The 12,874-nt window shown below is 46.7% G+C and overlaps 6 non-coding genes and 1 pseudogene across 6 annotated transcripts; all 7 read left to right on the forward strand.

Moving 5' to 3' along the window:
• Positions 1-1,484: 1,484 nt before the first annotated feature.
• LOC142252663 (U2 spliceosomal RNA) lies at positions 1,485-1,675 on the forward strand. Its single transcript, XR_012726032.1, has one exon. It is a non-coding gene; the product is annotated as a U2 spliceosomal RNA (small nuclear RNA).
• Positions 1,676-3,063: 1,388 nt separating this feature from the next.
• Positions 3,064-3,254, forward strand: LOC142252664 (U2 spliceosomal RNA). Its single transcript, XR_012726033.1, has one exon. It is a non-coding gene; the product is annotated as a U2 spliceosomal RNA (small nuclear RNA).
• Positions 3,255-4,642: 1,388 nt separating this feature from the next.
• Positions 4,643-4,833, forward strand: LOC142252665 (U2 spliceosomal RNA). Its single transcript, XR_012726034.1, has one exon. It is a non-coding gene; the product is annotated as a U2 spliceosomal RNA (small nuclear RNA).
• A 1,564-nt stretch (positions 4,834-6,397) lies between these two features.
• On the forward strand, positions 6,398-6,599 carry LOC142253490 (U2 spliceosomal RNA; annotated as a pseudogene).
• A 1,388-nt stretch (positions 6,600-7,987) lies between these two features.
• LOC142252438 (U2 spliceosomal RNA) lies at positions 7,988-8,178 on the forward strand. Its single transcript, XR_012725815.1, has one exon. It is a non-coding gene; the product is annotated as a U2 spliceosomal RNA (small nuclear RNA).
• A 1,388-nt stretch (positions 8,179-9,566) lies between these two features.
• LOC142252666 (U2 spliceosomal RNA) lies at positions 9,567-9,757 on the forward strand. The gene has a single exon (XR_012726035.1). It is a non-coding gene; the product is annotated as a U2 spliceosomal RNA (small nuclear RNA).
• Positions 9,758-11,145: 1,388 nt separating this feature from the next.
• On the forward strand, positions 11,146-11,336 carry LOC142252667 (U2 spliceosomal RNA). Its single transcript, XR_012726036.1, has one exon. It is a non-coding gene; the product is annotated as a U2 spliceosomal RNA (small nuclear RNA).
• Positions 11,337-12,874: the final 1,538 nt, after the last annotated feature.

The following is a 12,874-nucleotide window of genomic DNA, read 5'->3' on the forward strand; positions in this document are numbered from 1 at the left end:
CCCCTTCTAGAGCAGCGGTGGTGTTCCACCATCACCACAACCGTGGGACAATCTCCCCTAACAAAACCCCCTTTTACTGTGGAGCCTGGGATCACAGACCGGGTCAAGCTGCCGTGATACCCACAGAAGTGACTCTGTGGCCCGGATCTGAGTACCCCTGGTCCCCGGGCGAAACATCTTCATATGCACCTCAATTTGGCCCATTCACTTTTCACACTTCCTCCTTTTGTTTTTTATCTTTCACACTTTTGACTTTCTTTATTCATCCAAATAGCAAACTCATCACCACTCAACCTGACCAACTCGGCTATGTCCCGTGCTGCAGTTCTCTGTCTTATCTAGATCATTTGCAATTGAATGGAATAGATCCCTTTTGGACAAAGTGGATTCACCTGCTGCTGCAGTGACCACAGGTGTGATAAGATCTAGAATTGGCATCTGGTGCGATCTCTCCGCTTCCACTCCAAAGAAAGTTACCTGTTTATTCCTATCATGCATTGGTTTTTGGGGTTTTCTTTGAGTAATGATGATCTCTTTAGTAGTCTGTTGGCGCCCTCTCCTGGAGGAATAGTTTGCTTGCTCTTGGACATTCTAAAAGAGAGGTCATGATAGACATTGAGCTTCTGAGCTCAATTGGGGACAGTCATGGGTGATGAATGTTTGCAACCTGCTGCAAAGCCTCATACCGCAATATAAGGAACGTCAAATACTAAGAAAGGGCGGCCTATGAAAGAATTACTACTTTCAATAAGTACACTTAAACGGCTAATTGGGAATAGAAAAACTGTAAAAAGCCCTCTGAGAAAGCCCCCCTCTAACCTTTGATAGTAAGTTTTTCTGTAGTCTGCCTGTTGATGTATTTTCCGTTTGAACTGTGCACAACATGAAGAGACGGAACACTGGCGGCTTGTCACAATGCCCCCGCTGACATCACAATAGCGCTGCTGCCTAGAAAACAAGCTGCGCAGCAGAAGTTGTTCTTTGGGTGGGAGGGTGGGCTAGTGTAAGGAGGGGGCAAGCTCTTTTTTTCCCGGGTGGTAGGGGGATGACAGGAGAAGGGATGCGGGTGGTGAGAAGGGTACAGAGGGCAGGGTTTGGGGGCTGGGAAGGAAAGGGAAAAGATTAGGGTTTGGGGATGATGAAAGGGCTTTCTACGGGTAAGGATGGCAAAGGGTGGCAGTGACGGAAAGTCAGGCAACCTGTCCTGTCCGTCTTTTTGTATCGTGAATTGGAAAGACTGCAAGGGGGAGGGGAGTTGCTTGCGCCCTAAAGGAGGAGTTATTCAGATTCATTGCAGTGGGGGGCGGCGGCTGCAAAACGCACCATTCTTCTTGTTTTTGCTCTGCAAAGCAGCCTTTTCAAGGGTTGGCTTGGGTGACAAAATGTCTTCTGTAGGCGTGGGTTTGTCTCCCTCTCGCTCTCTCTCCCTAAGATGTGTCCGGCATAGGCCAGGGTGCCACTCGAGGCCCAAACCAATTCTGGTTATCGCTTCTCGGCCTTTTGGCTAAGATCAAGTGTAGTATCTGTTCTTATCAGTTTAATATCTGATACGTCCCCTATCTGGGGACCATATATTAAATGGATTTTTAGAACAGGGAGATGGAAAAAGAGCTTGCTCTGTCCACTCCACGCATTGACCTGGTATTGCAGTACCTCCAGGACCGGTGCACCCCTTCTTAACCCAGTTTCCAAAAGCAGAACTCAATTCACCTGATTCATATTAGCCCGGTTTAATGAATTGGAAGAAAGCATACGTCTTCATATGCACCTCAATTTGGCCCATTCACTTTTCACACTTCCTCCTTTTGTTTTTTATCTTTCACACTTTTGACTTTCTTTATTCATCCAAATAGCAAACTCATCACCACTCAACCTGACCAACTCGGCTATGTCCCGTGCTGCAGTTCTCTGTCTTATCTAGATCATTTGCAATTGAATGGAATAGATCCCTTTTGGACAAAGTGGATTCACCTGCTGCTGCAGTGACCACAGGTGTGATAAGATCTAGAATTGGCATCTGGTGCGATCTCTCCGCTTCCACTCCAAAGAAAGTTACCTGTTTATTCCTATCATGCATTGGTTTTTGGGGTTTTCTTTGAGTAATGATGATCTCTTTAGTAGTCTGTTGGCGCCCTCTCCTGGAGGAATAGTTTGCTTGCTCTTGGACATTCTAAAAGAGAGGTCATGATAGACATTGAGCTTCTGAGCTCAATTGGGGACAGTCATGGGTGATGAATGTTTGCAACCTGCTGCAAAGCCTCATACCGCAATATAAGGAACGTCAAATACTAAGAAAGGGCGGCCTATGAAAGAATTACTACTTTCAATAAGTACACTTAAACGGCTAATTGGGAATAGAAAAACTGTAAAAAGCCCTCTGAGAAAGCCCCCCTCTAACCTTTGATAGTAAGTTTTTCTGTAGTCTGCCTGTTGATGTATTTTCCGTTTGAACTGTGCACAACATGAAGAGACGGAACACTGGCGGCTTGTCACAATGCCCCCGCTGACATCACAATAGCGCTGCTGCCTAGAAAACAAGCTGCGCAGCAGAAGTTGTTCTTTGGGTGGGAGGGTGGGCTAGTGTAAGGAGGGGGCAAGCTCTTTTTTTCCCGGGTGGTAGGGGGATGACAGGAGAAGGGATGCGGGTGGTGAGAAGGGTACAGAGGGCAGGGTTTGGGGGCTGGGAAGGAAAGGGAAAAGATTAGGGTTTGGGGATGATGAAAGGGCTTTCTACGGGTAAGGATGGCAAAGGGTGGCAGTGACGGAAAGTCAGGCAACCTGTCCTGTCCGTCTTTTTGTATCGTGAATTGGAAAGACTGCAAGGGGGAGGGGAGTTGCTTGCGCCCTAAAGGAGGAGTTATTCAGATTCATTGCAGTGGGGGGCGGCGGCTGCAAAACGCACCATTCTTCTTGTTTTTGCTCTGCAAAGCAGCCTTTTCAAGGGTTGGCTTGGGTGACAAAATGTCTTCTGTAGGCGTGGGTTTGTCTCCCTCTCGCTCTCTCTCCCTAAGATGTGTCCGGCATAGGCCAGGGTGCCACTCGAGGCCCAAACCAATTCTGGTTATCGCTTCTCGGCCTTTTGGCTAAGATCAAGTGTAGTATCTGTTCTTATCAGTTTAATATCTGATACGTCCCCTATCTGGGGACCATATATTAAATGGATTTTTAGAACAGGGAGATGGAAAAAGAGCTTGCTCTGTCCACTCCACGCATTGACCTGGTATTGCAGTACCTCCAGGACCGGTGCACCCCTTCTTAACCCAGTTTCCAAAAGCAGAACTCAATTCACCTGATTCATATTAGCCCGGTTTAATGAATTGGAAGAAAGCATACGTCTTCATATGCACCTCAATTTGGCCCATTCACTTTTCACACTTCCTCCTTTTGTTTTTTATCTTTCACACTTTTGACTTTCTTTATTCATCCAAATAGCAAACTCATCACCACTCAACCTGACCAACTCGGCTATGTCCCGTGCTGCAGTTCTCTGTCTTATCTAGATCATTTGCAATTGAATGGAATAGATCCCTTTTGGACAAAGTGGATTCACCTGCTGCTGCAGTGACCACAGGTGTGATAAGATCTAGAATTGGCATCTGGTGCGATCTCTCCGCTTCCACTCCAAAGAAAGTTACCTGTTTATTCCTATCATGCATTGGTTTTTGGGGTTTTCTTTGAGTAATGATGATCTCTTTAGTAGTCTGTTGGCGCCCTCTCCTGGAGGAATAGTTTGCTTGCTCTTGGACATTCTAAAAGAGAGGTCATGATAGACATTGAGCTTCTGAGCTCAATTGGGGACAGTCATGGGTGATGAATGTTTGCAACCTGCTGCAAAGCCTCATACCGCAATATAAGGAACGTCAAATACTAAGAAAGGGCGGCCTATGAAAGAATTACTACTTTCAATAAGTACACTTAAACGGCTAATTGGGAATAGAAAAACTGTAAAAAGCCCTCTGAGAAAGCCCCCCTCTAACCTTTGATAGTAAGTTTTTCTGTAGTCTGCCTGTTGATGTATTTTCCGTTTGAACTGTGCACAACATGAAGAGACGGAACACTGGCGGCTTGTCACAATGCCCCCGCTGACATCACAATAGCGCTGCTGCCTAGAAAACAAGCTGCGCAGCAGAAGTTGTTCTTTGGGTGGGAGGGTGGGCTAGTGTAAGGAGGGGGCAAGCTCTTTTTTTCCCGGGTGGTAGGGGGATGACAGGAGAAGGGATGCGGGTGGTGAGAAGGGTACAGAGGGCAGGGTTTGGGGGCTGGGAAGGAAAGGGAAAAGATTAGGGTTTGGGGATGATGAAAGGGCTTTCTACGGGTAAGGATGGCAAAGGGTGGCAGTGACGGAAAGTCAGGCAACCTGTCCTGTCCGTCTTTTTGTATCGTGAATTGGAAAGACTGCAAGGGGGAGGGGAGTTGCTTGCGCCCTAAAGGAGGAGTTATTCAGATTCATTGCAGTGGGGGGCGGCGGCTGCAAAACGCACCATTCTTCTTGTTTTTGCTCTGCAAAGCAGCCTTTTCAAGGGTTGGCTTGGGTGACAAAATGTCTTCTGTAGGCGTGGGTTTGTCTCCCTCTCGCTCTCTCTCCCTAAGATGTGTCCGGCATAGGCCAGGGTGCCACTCGAGGCCCAAACCAATTCTGGTTATCGCTTCTCGGCCTTTTGGCTAAGATCAAGTGTAGTATCTGTTCTTATCAGTTTAATATCTGATACGTCCCCTATCTGGGGACCATATATTAAATGGATTTTTAGAACAGGGAGATGGAAAAAGAGCTTGCTCTGTCCACTCCACGCATTGACCTGGTATTGCAGTACCTCCAGGACCGGTGCACCCCTTCTTAACCCAGTTTCCAAAAGCAGAACTCAATTCACCTGATTCATATTAGCCCGGTTTAATGAATTGGAAGAAAGCATACGTCTTCATATGCACCTCAATTTGGCCCATTCACTTTTCACACTTCCTCCTTTTGTTTTTTATCTTTCACACTTTTGACTTTCTTTATTCATCCAAATAGCAAACTCATCACCACTCAACCTGACCAACTCGGCTATGTCCCGTGCTGCAGTTCTCTGTCTTATCTAGATCATTTGCAATTGAATGGAATAGATCCCTTTTGGACAAAGTGGATTCACCTGCTGCTGCAGTGACCACAGGTGTGATAAGATCTAGAATTGGCATCTGGTGCGATCTCTCCGCTTCCACTCCAAAGAAAGTTACCTGTTTATTCCTATCATGCATTGGTTTTTGGGGTTTTCTTTGAGTAATGATGATCTCTTTAGTAGTCTGTTGGCGCCCTCTCCTGGAGGAATAGTTTGCTTGCTCTTGGACATTCTAAAAGAGAGGTCATGATAGACATTGAGCTTCTGAGCTCAATTGGGGACAGTCATGGGTGATGAATGTTTGCAACCTGCTGCAAAGCCTCATACCGCAATATAAGGAACGTCAAATACTAAGAAAGGGCGGCCTATGAAAGAATTACTACTTTCAATAAGTACACTTAAACGGCTAATTGGGAATAGAAAAACTGTAAAAAGCCCTCTGAGAAAGCCCCCCTCTAACCTTTGATAGTAAGTTTTTCTGTAGTCTGCCTGTTGATGTATTTTCCGTTTGAACTGTGCACAACATGAAGAGACGGAACACTGGCGGCTTGTCACAATGCCCCCGCTGACATCACAATAGCGCTGCTGCCTAGAAAACAAGCTGCGCAGCAGAAGTTGTTCTTTGGGTGGGAGGGTGGGCTAGTGTAAGGAGGGGGCAAGCTCTTTTTTTCCCGGGTGGTAGGGGGATGACAGGAGAAGGGATGCGGGTGGTGAGAAGGGTACAGAGGGCAGGGTTTGGGGGCTGGGAAGGAAAGGGAAAAGATTAGGGTTTGGGGATGATGAAAGGGCTTTCTACGGGTAAGGATGGCAAAGGGTGGCAGTGACGGAAAGTCAGGCAACCTGTCCTGTCCGTCTTTTTGTATCGTGAATTGGAAAGACTGCAAGGGGGAGGGGAGTTGCTTGCGCCCTAAAGGAGGAGTTATTCAGATTCATTGCAGTGGGGGGCGGCGGCTGCAAAACGCACCATTCTTCTTGTTTTTGCTCTGCAAAGCAGCCTTTTCAAGGGTTGGCTTGGGTGACAAAATGTCTTCTGTAGGCGTGGGTTTGTCTCCCTCTCGCTCTCTCTCCCTAAGATGTGTCCGGCATAGGCCAGGGTGCCACTCGAGGCCCAAACCAATTCTGGTTATCGCTTCTCGGCCTTTTGGCTAAGATCAAGTGTAGTTTGGGAGGGTACTACCTTGGTTGGTGCTGAAAGGTGCCAGGGTATTGCACAACTGCTGGCCTTGGGGGAGTGTGCATCGTAGGATGTCATAGCCCTCTTGTGACGGACGGTTACCTGGGCAACGAGAGGCGGTCACTTTATTATTTTCAAACTCATCCTTCAAAAAAAAAAAAAAAAAAAAAAAAAAATCTGTTCTTATCAGTTTAATATCTGATACGTCCCCTATCTGGGGACCATATATTAAATGGATTTTTAGAACAGGGAGATGGAAAAAGAGCTTGCTCTGTCCACTCCACGCATTGACCTGGTATTGCAGTACCTCCAGGACCGGTGCACCCCTTCTTAACCCAGTTTCCAAAAGCAGAACTCAATTCACCTGATTCATATTAGCCCGGTTTAATGAATTGGAAGAAAGCATACGTCTTCATATGCACCTCAATTTGGCCCATTCACTTTTCACACTTCCTCCTTTTGTTTTTTATCTTTCACACTTTTGACTTTCTTTATTCATCCAAATAGCAAACTCATCACCACTCAACCTGACCAACTCGGCTATGTCCCGTGCTGCAGTTCTCTGTCTTATCTAGATCATTTGCAATTGAATGGAATAGATCCCTTTTGGACAAAGTGGATTCACCTGCTGCTGCAGTGACCACAGGTGTGATAAGATCTAGAATTGGCATCTGGTGCGATCTCTCCGCTTCCACTCCAAAGAAAGTTACCTGTTTATTCCTATCATGCATTGGTTTTTGGGGTTTTCTTTGAGTAATGATGATCTCTTTAGTAGTCTGTTGGCGCCCTCTCCTGGAGGAATAGTTTGCTTGCTCTTGGACATTCTAAAAGAGAGGTCATGATAGACATTGAGCTTCTGAGCTCAATTGGGGACAGTCATGGGTGATGAATGTTTGCAACCTGCTGCAAAGCCTCATACCGCAATATAAGGAACGTCAAATACTAAGAAAGGGCGGCCTATGAAAGAATTACTACTTTCAATAAGTACACTTAAACGGCTAATTGGGAATAGAAAAACTGTAAAAAGCCCTCTGAGAAAGCCCCCCTCTAACCTTTGATAGTAAGTTTTTCTGTAGTCTGCCTGTTGATGTATTTTCCGTTTGAACTGTGCACAACATGAAGAGACGGAACACTGGCGGCTTGTCACAATGCCCCCGCTGACATCACAATAGCGCTGCTGCCTAGAAAACAAGCTGCGCAGCAGAAGTTGTTCTTTGGGTGGGAGGGTGGGCTAGTGTAAGGAGGGGGCAAGCTCTTTTTTTCCCGGGTGGTAGGGGGATGACAGGAGAAGGGATGCGGGTGGTGAGAAGGGTACAGAGGGCAGGGTTTGGGGGCTGGGAAGGAAAGGGAAAAGATTAGGGTTTGGGGATGATGAAAGGGCTTTCTACGGGTAAGGATGGCAAAGGGTGGCAGTGACGGAAAGTCAGGCAACCTGTCCTGTCCGTCTTTTTGTATCGTGAATTGGAAAGACTGCAAGGGGGAGGGGAGTTGCTTGCGCCCTAAAGGAGGAGTTATTCAGATTCATTGCAGTGGGGGGCGGCGGCTGCAAAATGCACCATTCTTCTTGTTTTTGCTCTGCAAAGCAGCCTTTTCAAGGGTTGGCTTGGGTGACAAAATGTCTTCTGTAGGCGTGGGTTTGTCTCCCTCTCGCTCTCTCTCCCTAAGATGTGTCCGGCATAGGCCAGGGTGCCACTCGAGGCCCAAACCAATTCTGGTTATCGCTTCTCGGCCTTTTGGCTAAGATCAAGTGTAGTATCTGTTCTTATCAGTTTAATATCTGATACGTCCCCTATCTGGGGACCATATATTAAATGGATTTTTAGAGCAGGGAGATGGAAAAAGAGCTTGCTCTGTCCACTCCACGCATTGACCTGGTATTGCAGTACCTCCAGGAACGGTGCACCCCTTCTTAACCCAGTTTCCAAAAGCAGAACTCAATTCACCTGATTCATATTAGCCCGGTTTAATGAATTGGAAGAAAGCATACGTCTTCATATGCACCTCAATTTGGCCCATTCACTTTTCACACTTCCTCCTTTTGTTTTTTATCTTTCACACTTTTGACTTTCTTTATTCATCCAAATAGCAAACTCATCACCACTCAACCTGACCAACTCGGCTATGTCCCGTGCTGCAGTTCTCTGTCTTATCTAGATCATTTGCAATTGAATGGAATAGATCCCTTTTGGACAAAGTGGATTCACCTGCTGCTGCAGTGACCACAGGTGTGATAAGATCTAGAATTGGCATCTGGTGCGATCTCTCCGCTTCCACTCCAAAGAAAGTTACCTGTTTATTCCTATCATGCATTGGTTTTTGGGGTTTTCTTTGAGTAATGATGATCTCTTTAGTAGTCTGTTGGCGCCCTCTCCTGGAGGAATAGTTTGCTTGCTCTTGGACATTCTAAAAGAGAGGTCATGATAGACATTGAGCTTCTGAGCTCAATTGGGGACAGTCATGGGTGATGAATGTTTGCAACCTGCTGCAAAGCCTCATACCGCAATATAAGGAACGTCAAATACTAAGAAAGGGCGGCCTATGAAAGAATTACTACTTTCAATAAGTACACTTAAACGGCTAATTGGGAATAGAAAAACTGTAAAAAGCCCTCTGAGAAAGCCCCCCTCTAACCTTTGATAGTAAGTTTTTCTGTAGTCTGCCTGTTGATGTATTTTCCGTTTGAACTGTGCACAACATGAAGAGACGGAACACTGGCGGCTTGTCACAATGCCCCCGCTGACATCACAATAGCGCTGCTGCCTAGAAAACAAGCTGCGCAGCAGAAGTTGTTCTTTGGGTGGGAGGGTGGGCTAGTGTAAGGAGGGGGCAAGCTCTTTTTTTCCCGGGTGGTAGGGGGATGACAGGAGAAGGGATGCGGGTGGTGAGAAGGGTACAGAGGGCAGGGTTTGGGGGCTGGGAAGGAAAGGGAAAAGATTAGGGTTTGGGGATGATGAAAGGGCTTTCTACGGGTAAGGATGGCAAAGGGTGGCAGTGACGGAAAGTCAGGCAACCTGTCCTGTCCGTCTTTTTGTATCGTGAATTGGAAAGACTGCAAGGGGGAGGGGAGTTGCTTGCGCCCTAAAGGAGGAGTTATTCAGATTCATTGCAGTGGGGGGCGGCGGCTGCAAAACGCACCATTCTTCTTGTTTTTGCTCTGCAAAGCAGCCTTTTCAAGGGTTGGCTTGGGTGACAAAATGTCTTCTGTAGGCGTGGGTTTGTCTCCCTCTCGCTCTCTCTCCCTAAGATGTGTCCGGCATAGGCCAGGGTGCCACTCGAGGCCCAAACCAATTCTGGTTATCGCTTCTCGGCCTTTTGGCTAAGATCAAGTGTAGTATCTGTTCTTATCAGTTTAATATCTGATACGTCCCCTATCTGGGGACCATATATTAAATGGATTTTTAGAACAGGGAGATGGAAAAAGAGCTTGCTCTGTCCACTCCACGCATTGACCTGGTATTGCAGTACCTCCAGGACCGGTGCACCCCTTCTTAACCCAGTTTCCAAAAGCAGAACTCAATTCACCTGATTCATATTAGCCCGGTTTAATGAATTGGAAGAAAGCATACGTCTTCATATGCACCTCAATTTGGCCCATTCACTTTTCACACTTCCTCCTTTTGTTTTTTATCTTTCACACTTTTGACTTTCTTTATTCATCCAAATAGCAAACTCATCACCACTCAACCTGACCAACTCGGCTATGTCCCGTGCTGCAGTTCTCTGTCTTATCTAGATCATTTGCAATTGAATGGAATAGATCCCTTTTGGACAAAGTGGATTCACCTGCTGCTGCAGTGACCACAGGTGTGATAAGATCTAGAATTGGCATCTGGTGCGATCTCTCCGCTTCCACTCCAAAGAAAGTTACCTGTTTATTCCTATCATGCATTGGTTTTTGGGGTTTTCTTTGAGTAATGATGATCTCTTTAGTAGTCTGTTGGCGCCCTCTCCTGGAGGAATAGTTTGCTTGCTCTTGGACATTCTAAAAGAGAGGTCATGATAGACATTGAGCTTCTGAGCTCAATTGGGGACAGTCATGGGTGATGAATGTTTGCAACCTGCTGCAAAGCCTCATACCGCAATATAAGGAACGTCAAATACTAAGAAAGGGCGGCCTATGAAAGAATTACTACTTTCAATAAGTACACTTAAACGGCTAATTGGGAATAGAAAAACTGTAAAAAGCCCTCTGAGAAAGCCCCCCTCTAACCTTTGATAGTAAGTTTTTCTGTAGTCTGCCTGTTGATGTATTTTCCGTTTGAACTGTGCACAACATGAAGAGACGGAACACTGGCGGCTTGTCACAATGCCCCCGCTGACATCACAATAGCGCTGCTGCCTAGAAAACAAGCTGCGCAGCAGAAGTTGTTCTTTGGGTGGGAGGGTGGGCTAGTGTAAGGAGGGGGCAAGTTCTTTTTTTCCCGGGTGGTAGGGGGATGACAGGAGAAGGGATGCGGGTGGTGAGAAGGGTACAGAGGGCAGGGTTTGGGGGCTGGGAAGGAAAGGGAAAAGATTAGGGTTTGGGGATGATGAAAGGGCTTTCTACGGGTAAGGATGGCAAAGGGTGGCAGTGACGGAAAGTCAGGCAACCTGTCCTGTCCGTCTTTTTGTATCGTGAATTGGAAAGACTGCAAGGGGGAGGGGAGTTGCTTGCGCCCTAAAGGAGGAGTTATTCAGATTCATTGCAGTGGGGGGCGGCGGCTGCAAAACGCACCATTCTTCTTGTTTTTGCTCTGCAAAGCAGCCTTTTCAAGGGTTGGCTTGGGTGACAAAATGTCTTCTGTAGGCGTGGGTTTGTCTCCCTCTCGCTCTCTCTCCCTAAGATGTGTCCGGCATAGGCCAGGGTGCCACTCGAGGCCCAAACCAATTCTGGTTATCGCTTCTCGGCCTTTTGGCTAAGATCAAGTGTAGTATCTGTTCTTATCAGTTTAATATCTGATACGTCCCCTATCTGGGGACCATATATTAAATGGATTTTTAGAACAGGGAGATGGAAAAAGAGCTTGCTCTGTCCACTCCACGCATTGACCTGGTATTGCAGTACCTCCAGGACCGGTGCACCCCTTCTTAACCCAGTTTCCAAAAGCAGAACTCAATTCACCTGATTCATATTAGCCCGGTTTAATGAATTGGAAGAAAGCATACGTCTTCATATGCACCTCAATTTGGCCCATTCACTTTTCACACTTCCTCCTTTTGTTTTTTATCTTTCACACTTTTGACTTTCTTTATTCATCCAAGTAGCAAACTCATCACCACTCAACCTGACCAACTCGGCTATGTCCCGTGCTGCAGTTCTCTGTCTTATCTAGATCATTTGCAATTGAATGGAATAGATCCCTTTTGGACAAAGTGGATTCACCTGCTGCTGCAGTGACCACAGGTGTGATAAGATCTAGAATTGGCATCTGGTGCGATCTCTCCGCTTCCACTCCAAAGAAAGTTACCTGTTTATTCCTATCATGCATTGGTTTTTGGGGTTTTCTTTGAGTAATGATGATCTCTTTAGTAGTCTGTTGGCGCCCTCTCCTGGAGGAATAGTTTGCTTGCTCTTGGACATTCTAAAAGAGAGGTCATGATAGACATTGAGCTTCTGAGCTCAATTGGGGACAGTCATGGGTGATGAATGTTTGCAACCTGCTGCAAAGCCTCATACCGCAATATAAGGAACGTCAAATACTAAGAAAGGGCGGCCTATGAAAGAATTACTACTTTCAATAAGTACACTTAAACGGCTAATTGGGAATAGAAAAACTGTAAAAAGCCCTCTGAGAAAGCCCCCCTCTAACCTTTGATAGTAAGTTTTTCTGTAGTCTGCCTGTTGATGTATTTTCCGTTTGAACTGTGCACAACATGAAGAGACGGAACACTGGCGGCTTGTCACAATGCCCCCGCTGACATCACAATAGCGCTGCTGCCTAGAAAACAAGCTGCGCAGCAGAAGTTGTTCTTTGGGTGGGAGGGTGGGCTAGTGTAAGGAGGGGGCAAGCTCTTTTTTTCCCGGGTGGTAGGGGGATGACAGGAGAAGGGATGCGGGTGGTGAGAAGGGTACAGAGGGCAGGGTTTGGGGGCTGGGAAGGAAAGGGAAAAGATTAGGGTTTGGGGATGATGAAAGGGCTTTCTACGGGTAAGGATGGCAAAGGGTGGCAGTGACGGAAAGTCAGGCAACCTGTCCTGTCCGTCTTTTTGTATCGTGAATTGGAAAGACTGCAAGGGGGAGGGGAGTTGCTTGCGCCCTAAAGGAGGAGTTATTCAGATTCATTGCAGTGGGGGGCGGCGGCTGCAAAACGCACCATTCTTCTTGTTTTTGCTCTGCAAAGCAGCCTTTTCAAGGGTTGGCTTGGGTGACAAAATGTCTTCTGTAGGCGTGGGTTTGTCTCCCTCTCGCTCTCTCTCCCTAAGATGTGTCCGGCATAGGCCAGGGTGCCACTCGAGGCCCAAACCAATTCTGGTTATCGCTTCTCGGCCTTTTGGCTAAGATCATGTGTAGTGTTGTTCGAAGAGGTGGTTTAAGCTCCAGGCCACCTTAGTACAATGATACAATGCACACTGGAAGGTTGCGCTTGCTAGTACTCTGGGTGGATAGTATATTCATCTAGAGGAA

This window comes from Anomaloglossus baeobatrachus, chromosome 9, assembly GCF_048569485.1.
Source record: "Anomaloglossus baeobatrachus isolate aAnoBae1 chromosome 9, aAnoBae1.hap1, whole genome shotgun sequence".
NCBI lineage: Eukaryota > Metazoa > Chordata > Amphibia > Anura > Aromobatidae > Anomaloglossus > Anomaloglossus baeobatrachus.